Source organism: Eucalyptus grandis, chromosome 11, assembly GCF_016545825.1.
Source record: "Eucalyptus grandis isolate ANBG69807.140 chromosome 11, ASM1654582v1, whole genome shotgun sequence".
Taxonomy (NCBI): domain Eukaryota; kingdom Viridiplantae; phylum Streptophyta; class Magnoliopsida; order Myrtales; family Myrtaceae; genus Eucalyptus; species Eucalyptus grandis.
In genome coordinates this window covers 25,883,380-25,897,878 of record NC_052622.1, presented here as the reverse complement: position 1 = coordinate 25,897,878, position 14,499 = coordinate 25,883,380, and positions in this window count along the sequence as shown.

Sequence of the window (14,499 nt, the reverse complement as noted above, 5' to 3'; positions counted from 1 at the left end):
AAATAGTTGCTACAAGCCTACAAGTGAAACCCTAAAGAACTGGAACGACAAACAAACAGAAATAAAATAGTTGAAACCCTAGATTATATCTTCATATAAAATATCAAATAGCGTAAATAAAATAGAAAAAAAAATAACAATGGCTCAAGACTACGTGCCAACCAATGTGGGGCAGATTCCTTTGCACCCTGGGAGAGGACAGCATCGGATTATCCTTCAACCATCGCTCCTCTGCCACCTCGGGAGTATCTTTCCTTTCCACTTTTACTTTAATTTATTTTTTCAATGTTTTAAGGTACGAGGATATGTTCAAATGCTGTGGCTATAAAACATTATCATTTTTTTCCGGGTCTGATAGTATTTTAAAGTGCTTTACAAAATTTTAAAAGCAGGTTTTGCACGATTATGATGGGATTCTCAACGAATTACTTCCCTACGAATTGATCCCAAAAACCTTACAAATTTATGAGACACGTAATATTCGAACACTAAACTTGATAAACTCTTTTATGGCGACCATATTGTCATTTCCTATATATTAAGATTTTGATTATAATGTGAACACTTGCTACCTCTTTCCATTCACAAGTATGACTTGCGCACAGAATGCATCTTGGTCATTCATCTTCGTTTGTTAAGTAACATATGTCATGATCATTTTTTGGTCAAAATATATACCATGCTTTCAAGGGTGTCAAAACTTCATTAAATTAACTTTCTTCCTCTAAATTAATTTAGAATATATTTAAGGTGTTGTACGTAGAGACTTTAGAAAATACGCCTCATGCAGGCTCAACAGTTCAAGGGAAAGAAAATTTGAAGAGCACAACAAATGATTACAACTCTAGGGAATTTGGCCACCCTAATAGCTTGCAAATTTAAGCTTATCTAGTAAATCTAGCTGCTAGCCAATCTTGTAGCTTACTTCGCTCTTGCTAATACTGTAAACATTATTATAAAATGACTTCAACTTGCGTTGTCCTATGCTTGTCAGCGCATGCGGGTGCAAGAAGTTTCGCTGATTGCAACGTTGCAGTCGATTAATCAAATGAATGGCAATGAATGGATGGATGCTGACCGATTCATCCTACAACCCAAAGCCACGGACTGGGTCAACGTTTAGCCATTCAGCTGGTCGATAGGGACTGCAGATTCCTTCGGGCTTCAAGATTTCTGCTGCTTCTGCTGCCGCAGAAGGAAGAAAAGGGATGAAAATGAGAGACAATGACCACATGCCAAAGTAAACTCGCAAGTCCTTTTCGCACATAAATTTACAGGGGAAAAAAGGTCGCGGATCGGCTCGACAGAGCTTTCATGGCGGTTCTCCATTTGCACTGTCCAGGTGAAAGCTGTTGCAGTTTGTCGAATTACTGACACCACCACAATATATGAACTTCAGTTCGTTTTATAATTCGGTGTTTTTGGTTTTATCAAGTACAACAACTTTTCCAATGCATGTCAACATGAGGCCTCTCTTAAGATCGTAGACGGAAGACGTCAACTTGGACAATAAGGTCGCTAAATAGCCATTGGCTTTCTAAGTTCTCATCCAATGTGGTAACTTGAGATGTTGTCGCGTTAGCACAAACATATTGGATGGCTAAAAAATCGTCCGAGCTGGCATTCTCTCTCTCCTCATCACCCAATACTAAAAAGGATTGACGCCAATTTTTTTATAGAGCAAGCACGTCATGTTACCAGTTATATTTAACTTTGTCAAATAAGGTAGCCACTTCTGCAAAATCACAGGATATGGCAAATTATTTAACTTTCACCTGAAAAATTGAGGTACTTGATTGAACAGTAACAAATTTAGGTATTCTATTGTAAAAAGTCAAAAGTTAAGATACTTGCACTGTTTTTATTACTTTATATAATTATCTCTAGACAAACAATATAATATTGATAAGAGATTTATTTAGCCTAAACATTTTAATTGAGCCAATATAATCCTAATATTTTGCGTAATATTTTAATATAGTATGACCAATACTCACCCAAAACTGCTAACGTTGCGATTCAGTCACAATTTGATAGGATCAAACGATGTCGTTTTTCTTAATTTTTATATTTTTCTTTCCTTTTGGTTATGGTTCATCTTCTACCTCTGTTTTTCAGAGTCTTCACCTACTACCCGATAAAATGATAATCTCGGGTCTTGATCACCGGCAATTTCTCTCTGTTTCTCGTTCATGGTGGTCCCTAGGGTTGAGGACAGCCGCTATGACCTTAGAGTCAAGGTCGATAAGCCCCAGGACCTCAGATCGTGGTCATGGAAGCCATGAATAACCTCGACCAAGGTCGCCGTCCATGGCACCTCGATTTTGTTCCGAGGTCACCAACAACCACGACAACCTCATTGGGGTTGTACGAGTTTCGTGATAATGCCAGCCATCCAGATCTAGGTTTAAAGGCGGGCCAACTCGTCAATATCTTGAGGGCCATGGAGGAGAGATCATGGTGTCACAACACGTTGTCCCTCTCAGGTGTCTCATCAAACAGCTTCTTTGCGAGCTCCACTTTCGAGAACTTTTAAGTAAAGATCCACCAAAGCGGACCTAATAAACAAATCCAATTTTAACCCATCAACAATAGCTTGTGAATGCAGCAAAGTGTATACCTTTTTTATCCAGAAAAACCCTACATAGCAAAGAAATAATTGAAGTTGTCGGGCCCGCAAGTCAGTGTCCATCCTCAAAGTGGTGAACGGGATGGAAAAATGAGGCGAATTGTCGTTAGAATAGCCCTTGATGACAACGTGGAAGTGAAAGAGGTCAGGCTTTGAGTCTGGAAGAGAGAGTTCGGGAGCACTGTTATGCCCTTGAGGTTGCCGAGCTTGGGAGTGAGCTTGGTGACGCTGGAGATGTCAAACAAAGGTTGATTAAATCAGCGTCCTTTTGTCCAATTGTCGACCTTGCAGGAAGGATGGCTTTGACAGCCGATGATGATAGACTGTCACATCAGTAAATATAAAAGAAAATTGAATGGAGAGATTATATTGAAATTTCACAAATGTTTAGTATTAAATTATATCAACGGAAAGATTCAAGAGTACATTGGAATTCATATAATGGATTTAAAGGTGAAGAATCAATCTTCTTGATTACTAGGTATTAAATCTGTGTCTCTGTTACCACAATAATTATAGTAACTATTGTATAGTAGTAATGATCTTCTCTATGCAGTAGCTATTAGAACATTCACATATTTATTTTCGTTATTGTGGCATATCGCAATAATTCTTTCATATCAGCATGCAGATAAAATCATAATTATTCCCTCTAAATCCTACTTTAGTAAATAGCAATCGCATTAGAGTCTTGTGTCATACTTTTCCAATTAAACACATGAACTAAACTATTTGATTGACTACACAACTAGTCAATTTATGGCAAAATTTTGGGTAGGTTAAAATGATGCCATTTTGTAGTTTAGAAAGGCAAATAGGGGTCTGAAAAAATTGAACTCAAGACTTTCTATACTAATATCATATGAGACTCTCAACTGTTTTAAAAGTTATGGCTATTAAATAAAGACATAATTTAATATTTAATTATTCTAACAATGATCACCATGACGCCACAATCGTTGCCACTAATTGTGCAACCATCACCTATCAATCACTACCATTCCAACTGGTCACCACCTCTAACTCTTAATAAGATCCCAACCCTCTCTCTCTCTCTCTCTCTCTCTCTCTCTCTCATATACATATTTATATATATATATTTGGTCATCACCTTATCATCAATGATGGTTGTTGAAGACAGTGACACCTCCACCGCAATTCGAAAACCGAGATTTGGAGAACCGATGGCAATACCCGCCAGATCTAGAGTGCTTGCAACGAGGATCCCGTCATTAAAAAGTGGTGGAGACACGGTGACTACAAGTCGCCATGGGCTGCTCCGGTACTATGACTTGAATATATGAAATTACCAAAAAAAAAGTGGATAGTTACGAACTTTGTAGAGAGATGTTTTAATTTTTCCTCATGAGCAAAATCACAGATGCATGTCATTTGAAAATTCAAAATGAAGGGGTTATGCAGGCCCGAGCTCATCCCACTTGCCGAAAGTTAATTGATGCTAAGAGCCTAAGCTTGTTAACCGCCTAGATCTTTTGGCTTTATATTCTTACCACCAATCATGGATATTCTGGATTGCAATGATAGGTCTATACTAAAACTGAATTTATAAGTAGAACTTATTAAAAGATGTGACAGAAACATTTAAATAAATAGACCACAGTTGACTTTTAAAAACAGTTTGTTACAAGTAAGAAACTCAATCTTAATATATATATTTTCCATATCTCTATTCCGAAAGACTCTGTATTCTCTCCGGTCCACAAATTAGTTTATGGAATTCTCTGACCAGCCTAATTACACAATTTATTTTGATTTCCCACCCTTTATATGCTTATTTAAGTGAAAAGGATAGATCACATCATGTGGCCGACCCTGCACCAAGGATATCTAATCTCTGGCCATCTTAAAGAAAGTAAAACGGACTACATAAATTTAAGTACAGAGCTAAATAGTTTGGCTTGCAAAAACAAAGTACATAGATTGAAAAAACTAAATGATTGTGTTTTGGAAAGTTGAGTTGATTAGACACAATTATGTGACAGAAAGAACCGGGTCCCCTTTGCAGATATACATGCATTTTATGTTTTTCAAAGCAGGAACCTTGGAAACACTTTATATTATGTAGAGACTATGCATTTATAATCAATATTCACATGTGGAGAGAGAGAGAGAGTGGAAACAGTTTATATTATGTAGAGACTATGCATTTATAATCAAAATTTACATGTGGAGAGAGAGAGAGTGGAAACATTTTATATTATGTAGAGACTATGCATTTATAATCAAAATTTACATGTGGAGAGAGAGAGAGTGGAAACATTTTATATTATGTAGAGACTATGCATTTATAATAAAAATTTACATGTGGAGAGAGAGAGAGAGAGAGAGACTAAAAAGGTTAAGACCAGGGTCCACATTAACTGCAACATAATTATCCTTTTTAGGTCCACATCATTAAGTTTCATTAAAATTTCTTTTGCTCTTAACTTTATCCGATTTGTCCTGTTTTACGTAGCAATATCTTAGATTAAACCCCCCAAACCGAAGGATGAAACAAAAGTGAGTTCTCCAACTAGCTGGAAACCAGCGAACTTAGGATGAGAAAAGCAAATTAATTTCTCCTTTCTTTGCTTCTTGAAAGTGACTGGGAGAAATTAAAGTTTCGGTATCTGGACATCAAACTTGGGCGTGATTCAATGCCTACGCTTCAATTTATTTCCCAGTGCTTGCTTCGACTTGACCACCATGTCCACCATTGTGCTATTCCTCGTCGATTGTCGCACTAGTATACATATTTTTAAAACTCGAACATTCATTTGATATTTGAGATATAGTAGAATTTTTCCTGTCTTGTATGTTGAGAAACCATTTTTTTTAAATAAATTGTGCTACTTATGTGATCACTTGAGAAGTTAGCATTAAAATGAGCGTTGAACAAAACTTATGATAATATAATTATCTTTTCTTATTTGTATATTATTTATTGTTTTGTCAAATAGCAATATAAATCTGAATTCATAGCAAAATTATAAACTCGACTAAATTCTTACGGGGGTAATCTCACAGAGAAAACATTCATCTATCAAAAGAATCATGGTAGTTACCAAAGATGAAAAAGTTCACTATATTTACTCTAACAAAAAAAAAAAAAGTTCACTATATTTACCCTTAGCCGTGGGCCTATCTTTTCCACTAATTGCGCATGAAACAAAGTTTGGATTCGTTCATAAGAAGAAATGGATTGAAATTGATAATCAAGAAGGTATGAATCAATAACAAGTTCATGCAAACCTATGTAGAGGATGAAATAGTGCTTGTTAATGTTATATACAGTACAGACCAAGTATCTTCTAAAATTTGAAATGTGGAGAGTAAGGAATAGAAGGGCTTGCAAAGCAAATTTATAGTGGTTGGGTCTTTTCACTTGACTTACTCCACTTTCAAGTTTCAACTCAAAAACAATCCACTAACAAAGCCGGAATCCACCATTTGCAACCCTAAGGCCTTTGACAATGTTCACAGATGAAGTCGTCTCTACACTGGGGGACTGTAGCTCATTCCACAAGTACACACACTTCACTTTACGCTCGAAGCACTCTTTTACAACAATTACACCAGCAGTCTCTCAAAAAATCACTCTACTTTCACAAGATTTTTCTCAATTGATAAGCACAAGAAAAAAGAACTGGTTTCAAAGTGTGTTGATCCCATTGGACACACGCACATATAGGTCAAAGAAGCCGTTGCAGCGTCTGTCCATAACTCAAAACATCTTTTTGCATATAATAAATGGACTTTACTCGAAATCGATAAAACTGCCTTTACTTTTTTCCTAACACTTTATCTGCTTAGCCAAGAACGGCAAATCCCAATTTGACTTCTCCACAACGTCTCTATTTGGATTCCAATGCCTGAATTGCCTCCAAAGCACTAATTTAATTTAAATCAAATTGATTTAGAGCTAGGTCTTCATTTTCAAATACGTGGTCCACTTTGCCTGTAGAAAGAATTTCTTCTACAACGCGATCCATTCAAACTTGGCCGATCTCATCCAATCACTATTTATTCACCTTCTACACTTAAGTCCTTCCAAGGATATTGATAACCTAAATGTTACCCTAGTCGTTCTTCTTCTATTTGGTCCATCCAAGCATCTCAACAGTCATGTTCACCAAAATCCAAATGTCCTTCCAACTCTTAACACTTTCCACTCAGTACGTCATTCTCCATTTGTAGAATATGGAAGCTCTCCACTAGCACACACATTATAATGTATTCATTATCTGTATATGAACTTGTGTATGTAAGGGATATTTTGTCTGTCTACACACTCAAGTATTAGTTTACACATTTTTTTTTTTTTTTGGTAAAGATAAGAATTGTATAGATTTTACTAAAAGGATGTACAGGGGAGGAGGCTCAGCACCAACAAAAGCAAACACTCAAAACACTTGAGTATTAGTTTACACATAATTGTTATCTTCAAAATACAAAGAATTGCAATGGACAAGCACAAGCCACGTGTGGGAAATTTGATAATTATTTCGTTCAATATAATTGAAAGATAAGTGTTGAAAAATTAAATTTAGGTATTGAAGTATTTAAGTACTAAAAATGAAAATGAATAGTAATTTCATAATAGATGAAAATTAAATAATTTCTTACCATACACATGAGCATTATTGCTAGCTTTTAACATTGATATCATCATAATGATTCCATGATGAGATACAAGTATGAATTATGTTAAAAAAAAAAGTCTTCCATTGAAAGGAAAATTCCAAATAAAGACCTAAAGTGCCTTACTTTTCTCAAAAGAGTACCTAGAGTGGAGTCTATCTCAAATAAGGACCCAAAAGTGGTCATTTAGTCTCAAAGAAAGACCTCATTTGTCGGTCAGTGAATAGATGCATCTCCGATGCATATTCCAATGGCCTAATCAAGGATATTTTTGTCAATTTTTTTTTTTTAAATTTCGGTTGTCTTGTTCTTTATTTTTTATATTTTTTGGGTCAATGGTGGCACTGTTCATCATCTTCTTCGTCCCCTGTTCGTCTTCTTCTCAAGAACATCATACTTGGGAAGGCCGGCGAGTGTTGGCCGTTGGTGAGGGCCAGCGAGGGTTGGATGCCCATCGCCAGTAGTAAGCGAGGGCCATCAAGCCCTCGCCAGCCATGAGCGAGGGCTTGCAGGCTGACCCTTGTCAGATCAGGCGAGGGTGGCCCCGACCACAGCCGACGAGGGCTATCAAGCCCTCGCTAGCTGCGGGAGAGGGTGGCCCCGACCCCAGCCACGAGGGCTATCGAGCCCTCGCCCGCCCTTATCAGTGGCCGATGAGGTGGGCGAGCCCTTGCCCAAGGCCGGCAAGGAGCGACCCCGTTGATGGTCGTGAGGGGCGACCTCCCCCGCATTCGCTCACCACTCTATCGACAACCTCATCTTCTGTTAGGACTACAACTAGGATGCCCACATCGCCTTCTTCATCCCTTCCACCATTGCTCCCAGATCGACAACTTCTCCGCAACTGCAAGGAGTGCGGCAACAAGTGTTCCGCAACTTCTCCACCCGACCCTCCCCAAACACCTTCAACCCCATTTCCCAACTCCCTCTCCTCTTCGACTCCCTCAAATTGCTCTTGACATCACTCCCGTCCACTCTGCACATATCGGGATCACCATCTGACCTCCCCTCGTCTTGCGAACGCGAATCACTGATCTCCGAGCAGCCACCAGCCGACGAGGAACGTCCTCCACCTTGGCGCTGCTCAATATACCTCAATGCAGGATCTGAGAACGCCAACGGAGCCCCGCCCAATCGCTAATTGGCCAAGCGAAAATGCATCCCACTAAATGACTTGCTCGATTTGGGAAACTCGCCACCCGATCTCCTCACGATCCTTCGAGATCCAAAACTTCCAACGCAACGAATTTCCAAAAACAAAATCTGCTCCAATCGTACCGAAAAAAGAAAACAAATGGATTACCAAAAAAAGGAAGCCTCGACCCTCGCACCAAATCCAGCGATTCCTCCCACGGTATTTTGCAGAAAAGGCAAGGGCTCTAATTCACATTGCCCGAAAATTACAATTTGCCGAATTGGTGAAGCCTATTCCCTACCCCCCGCAGCCTCAAAACCGCAACAAATCTTACGATTTGGACGGCCCTTTTTCCCTCGAGGACCTCCTTGTAGGGCCTTGATTTGGACGGCCCCCTCCCCCACGACCAGCTAGGGCTCGATGGCCCTCGCTTGCTGTCAGCGATGGGCGTCGAGCTCGACCCTTACTAGCAGTCGGCACTCACCGGCCTTTCCCCAAGTCCGATGTTCTTGGACAAGAAGAAGTGAACATGGGACAAGGAAGACGATGAACAGGGCAGCCAAAAAAAGAAAAAAAAAATTGATAAAAATACCCTAATCAGGCTATCGGAATATGCATCAGATATGCATCTATTCACCAGCCGGCGAGTGAGGTCCTTCTTTGAGACTAAATAACCACTCTGGGTCATTCTTTGAGACAAACTCCACTTCAAATCCTCTTTTGAAAAAATAATTGCACTTTGGGTCCTTATTTGAGATTTTCCCTCCATTAAATGATGCGGTGTAGAATAGTTAATACATCATAATTGACTTATAAGTCACTAACCTAAATTTTTTAGTGAATGCGAATCTAATTAAATATGTCGATTGGCTCGGACTTAAGCTCTCTCTTTGCGATCTCCCCAAATGAAAGTATCGGGATTCTGTTACGCACTTCCAAACAAATAGTATTAGAGCCGATGGTAGATTGATAGATCCCCAATCTATTCTAGTATTTGGTGAATATCTCAAAGAAGGAATTTGAGGCATTGTGATGTAACAACACGGTCCGAATGGCATCCTTAATAGTTCATTCTAGAAAGAGACTAAAGGTGAAAGATAAGTTGATGCAAAAGAATACATAAATTAAGGAGGATCAAACCTAACACTAAGTTCACATATGAGGGGGAGATTATTGAGATACATATGTGAGTAATGTTATAGAATTCTCATATTAGAGAATTGGTGTGGTATAAAATAGTTAATGTATTATAGTTAGCCTCTAACTTATTAGCTTAAGTTTTTAGAGAATATAAGTCTACTTGAATATATTAACGGGCATAGACTTGAGTTCCCTTTTAGCAATATCCTAGATGTAGTAATTGAGCTTCTATTATGTGCTCCCTAATATCCCATTGAAAAATATTTAATCAATTGGCCGATTAAGTAAGCCCTCGCTTACAAAATTGAGTGATTTTGACAGATAATCAATCAAGGCGTGTGTAATTAGAAATCCATGAAACGCACTTAATGACAGATTGACCAATAAAATCACTTGTTTGATAACTTAATTAAGTGTGGAAAATTAAAAATTCAAAAATTAAAGATTAAATTTGTTTGATAACCTTAAATAAAATTTATTTAAATCATTAGATTATAAAAGCAACCACTAAATCTGGTACTCAAGGAAGGGGTAATTCAATTTGTTCAACTAAAAAATATTCGATGGCAATTAGAATCTTGCCAAATATATTGACAAAACATACCAATAGTATTCTTTCCATGTTAAGCAAGAGATTAATAGTATTTAACTTTCAATTTTTAATTGTCATAAGAAAAGATTGTAATTCTATTTCAACATTTGAGATTATCAACACTTCAATTTTATTTTTTATCTTTTGTGGGCGAATCCACACTTCAAATTAAATATAAAATTTTGGACACTTAATTTTCAGTTTTACCAAACAGGGAGTGACTTCATTAGTGAATTTTAAGTGCCCATTATCTTAAGTGCTGAAATAAAATTTAAAATCTTTATGGTTAATTTAAAATTAATAGCTGGATCTTATTGATTTCTTACCAAATGGTTTGAACAATAAGGTTTGCCAATATATCTAACATGAATCTATTTTCTATCGATTATTGTCACTATTGAACAAATTAAGTATGCCTTATTTACTACATTCAATGGACCTTTTACTTGATTGAGTCTATTAAATCAATTCTTATAAAGGCTATCAAACAAACTTATTTAAGGTGTGTTTGTTTAAGAGAATGTGTTTTTACGGAATTAGTTTTCCGAACTTCAACCAGTATGGTTCACCAGATCTAGCAAGCTTGACCCTACCCAATTCTAGTAAGGCTCGACCTCACTTGAGGCTGGCTAGGTCAGCTTTATCCAAGCCTCAGCAATAGCACCAATGGCCTATGGCAATTGTCGCCAAGGCTCAACAATTGGCAAATGAGGAAGAAGGAAAAAGGAAAAAAAAAAAAATTAGAAATATGGAAAATATTTAAAAGACAATTTATTTGCTTAAGATAAAATCATGAGATCAAAATCATTTTCCAAATGAGATTCAAACACTAAAAATATTTTCAATCATATTTCACTAAATAGAGAATTTTCCTGAAAAATGATTTCTTGAAAAGTATTTTCCCTCTTCGTGAAGTTTCCCTACAAACAAATGCATCCTAAATGTTAAATGTTCATTTTTAAGCGCTTGATTGAGTTATCAAACAGGCCTAATGTAGTTATGAGTCAATTGACGCTCCTCATGAACTGCAAATTGAGTACTCTGCAAGTTGAAAAGCAATTTAAGCTACATGATCTAACTCTCTTGATTTGATAGAGATTAACATTTAAATATTCTAACCTACTCGTGGGCAGCTACGTTGGTTGAGAGTCTCTCCTTCATCGCCAAAGTTGAGGGTTCGAAACCTGCAATTACTAGTGATTTAAGTAAGAGGCCTCGGCAATGGGATGCTGGGCTAGTCTCCCCCAAGGTATAGAGGCCCGACCCTTCGGTGCCGTCCCGGCACGGGGGGCCCATGGTGGAGTCCTCGATTACCAATTTATATTCTATGAATTTCTCTTTGATATATGGACGTTCTAACATTTCTACTAGTCATTCCGACCTTACATAAAAGGATGATACTCAATCTATCTGAAGGACGCGTCACCTACTACGGTACTAGAATTAACACGGTGAAAACAAAAAACGCAAGAGATGCGAATCGCAAACGCATATGTCGATAAACTCTCTATATTGTTTCAAAAAGAGAAAACGTTCTAATAAATTTAAAAAAAAAATCAATTTTTGTAAAAAGAATTCTAATGAGATAACTCCTAAATAGTAAATCATATCTCCTAATTAATTAAAATAATACCTAAAATCTAATCAAACAACATTTTAAAAGGAAATGGCATAATCTAAAACATTCCAATAAATGTAAAAATCCACAAATAGAAAATGAAATCCCAAATTTGGGCTGATCCTCCAATCCCGCGTCAAAAATCAACACCGCAAAGCTCTTCCATAAAAAGTTCATTAACATTTCATATTGGAAATGACTTACACGCGCTACTTCACAACTCTAAAAAATTTATTTCCACAAAAAGCAACCTAGTCAATTTTTTTCATTTTAGCTCTTCATGATCTAGCATACCAAAGCTAATAAGTTTCTATGCACAATAATCGAGTGAAATCACACGACCGATGGTGGATTCTTCCCGAAATCATAACAAAAAATACCGGCTACGTGCGGTTCTTTCCCTCTTCATTTTCCTTTCATTTTGCTGGACCGACTATGTGATATTCGAAGGCTCTATTTCATGCTTGGTTGTTCACCATTATAAATTAAGTTCTTGGATTTCAATCTGATTACGAACTATTAATTTCAACCTATCCATGTTCCTTCCAACCGCCACAAACGAGAATATTCCTCTTCCGTTCCCTTCCACTTTTGAACATTGCCACACTCGGTCAATGATGCATTTGAGGCATGATTTCGAAACAAAATCAGCAATCTGCACAAGGCCGTCGTGTATCCAAAGCCTTTCATTGAATGACCGTGATTTTCTATGCTGAATAAGATAACCCTAAAAGAGAAAAGAGTCGGATCATTAACTCCCATAACCTACGCATTATGAATTGCACATCTATTTCCATGATCCAGATTTTTCACCATTCATGTGCACCCAACTTCCTAATTTGATTCATGAGTGCAAGTTTTGTTGGTACTGAGGCTCTTTTGCTGTATAGCTTCCTTGATTAAAATTCAATATATATCTTACATTTATCAAAAAAAAAAAAAAAAAACTTCCTAATTTGATTCTCGATTGCCTTGAATCAACAATGCCAGGATTTGGAATCACCATCTTCAAGCACGCTATAAATACACCGACGTTTACACATATGGAGGCAAGAGAGTCCACATTAAGAATTACCCATGATGAGAAAGAAGGTTAAGCTAATGTGGATTGAGAGAAACAAATGCTGGCATTTAGAATTGGCTGAGGAAGTAAGTGAGATTAATAAAGCGTGCGGTGTCATTGCGTTCGTTATCATGTATGGTCGTGGTGATACCGAACCGGTCATGTGGCCATCTCGCCCGGAGATCGAACGATTGCTGAAGAGGTACGAAAGTTTCCCGGAAGCGGAGAGATACGAAGAAATGACAACCCCAGAAGCTTTACCTCCGGGAAAGGAAAGCCATCCACGAAGAACTAAACAACGGTGCCAAAATACCTGTATCCTCGTTGTACAATGTCGAATCCCAATAACTTTGGAGAGGGAATTGGAACGACCTATATGTACTCTCTTGCATGGTTAGGTTTATATCCGTTATTGACACGTGCGATGCTGACAACGCAATGTTCTCAATCAAATAAATATCCATCTTGAGACTGACAAAAGACCATCTCGAACAGAGTTTGCATTCTCCTTTTAAGTAATAAACAAAACATTGGACCAGCAAACAAATCTATCAAAATATTATTAGCATATGGGTTAATACCACAAAAATTTCAAATCGGTACGTCTATGATAAATTTACTCATAATTAACTTTTTAATCACTAAAAACCTCAAACCAATATACCTTTGATAAATTTATCATCGGTTTTTGTTAAATCTTAACATCAAATTGTTGAATTGAATAACACATGACAGTTAACGAGTATACCAATTTAAAATTTTACACTCCATTCATCATAGATGTACCAATTTGTGATTTTTTATGATATTAATCTAATATAACGAAAACTAACGATGGTTACAAATATACCAGTTTGAGATATTTTGGTCAAAAACTTAATTTAGTGTAAATTTATCATAAATGTACCAATTTGAAATTTTTATAATCAAAACACTAATTTATGATAAATTTGTCGCAAATTTACCAGTTTGGGATTTTTTGTGATATTAACTCTTAACATATACACTGAAAATGATAAAAATTCCCTAACATGGCAAAGCACTCTTCCTTTAGTCATGATTTTTCCTTTGAGAGTACCAAATTATACTCGCTTCACTAAATAATCCCTCCATAACATATAATTCCACTTACTTCTCAACTGTTTTCCTTAATATTCCAATTGCTAAGCCAAAAAAATCTTCATGATGTGATCTTGTCATAGACATCTCTAATGTAAAGTATGTGTATAAGATATGTTGTATTAATGCTCATAAAAAGGTTGGAATACCAATTCTGGAAGCACAATCGAGACAATGCAGCACTTAGCTAAGTTTCTTTACAAATGAACAAAGAAGGGCTTCGTTTGGCAACCCTATTCGAAAAGGGCTTCAACAAGGGAGTCACATTAACCTCTAATAAGTTAGCTTCCACAAGCATGAGCGTCGCATGGATTAGATAAAAGTTCTTCAAGAAAGAAAGTGCCTTTTTCAAAATGGTTTGGCAAAAGCATGTATGTCACGCACGTAAGTGCAATACTGTCCATCCAAGGTGTTAATTGGTATATCACCAACCCCTATCTTGGATGTGCAACTTAACAAATCAAAAAAGAGAATCGTAACAAATCACTAAGTCACTTTCTTTTCCTTCTTCTAAATTCTCAAACTATAATACCACCAGGGCAAGAGGCCGATGCACTATGGC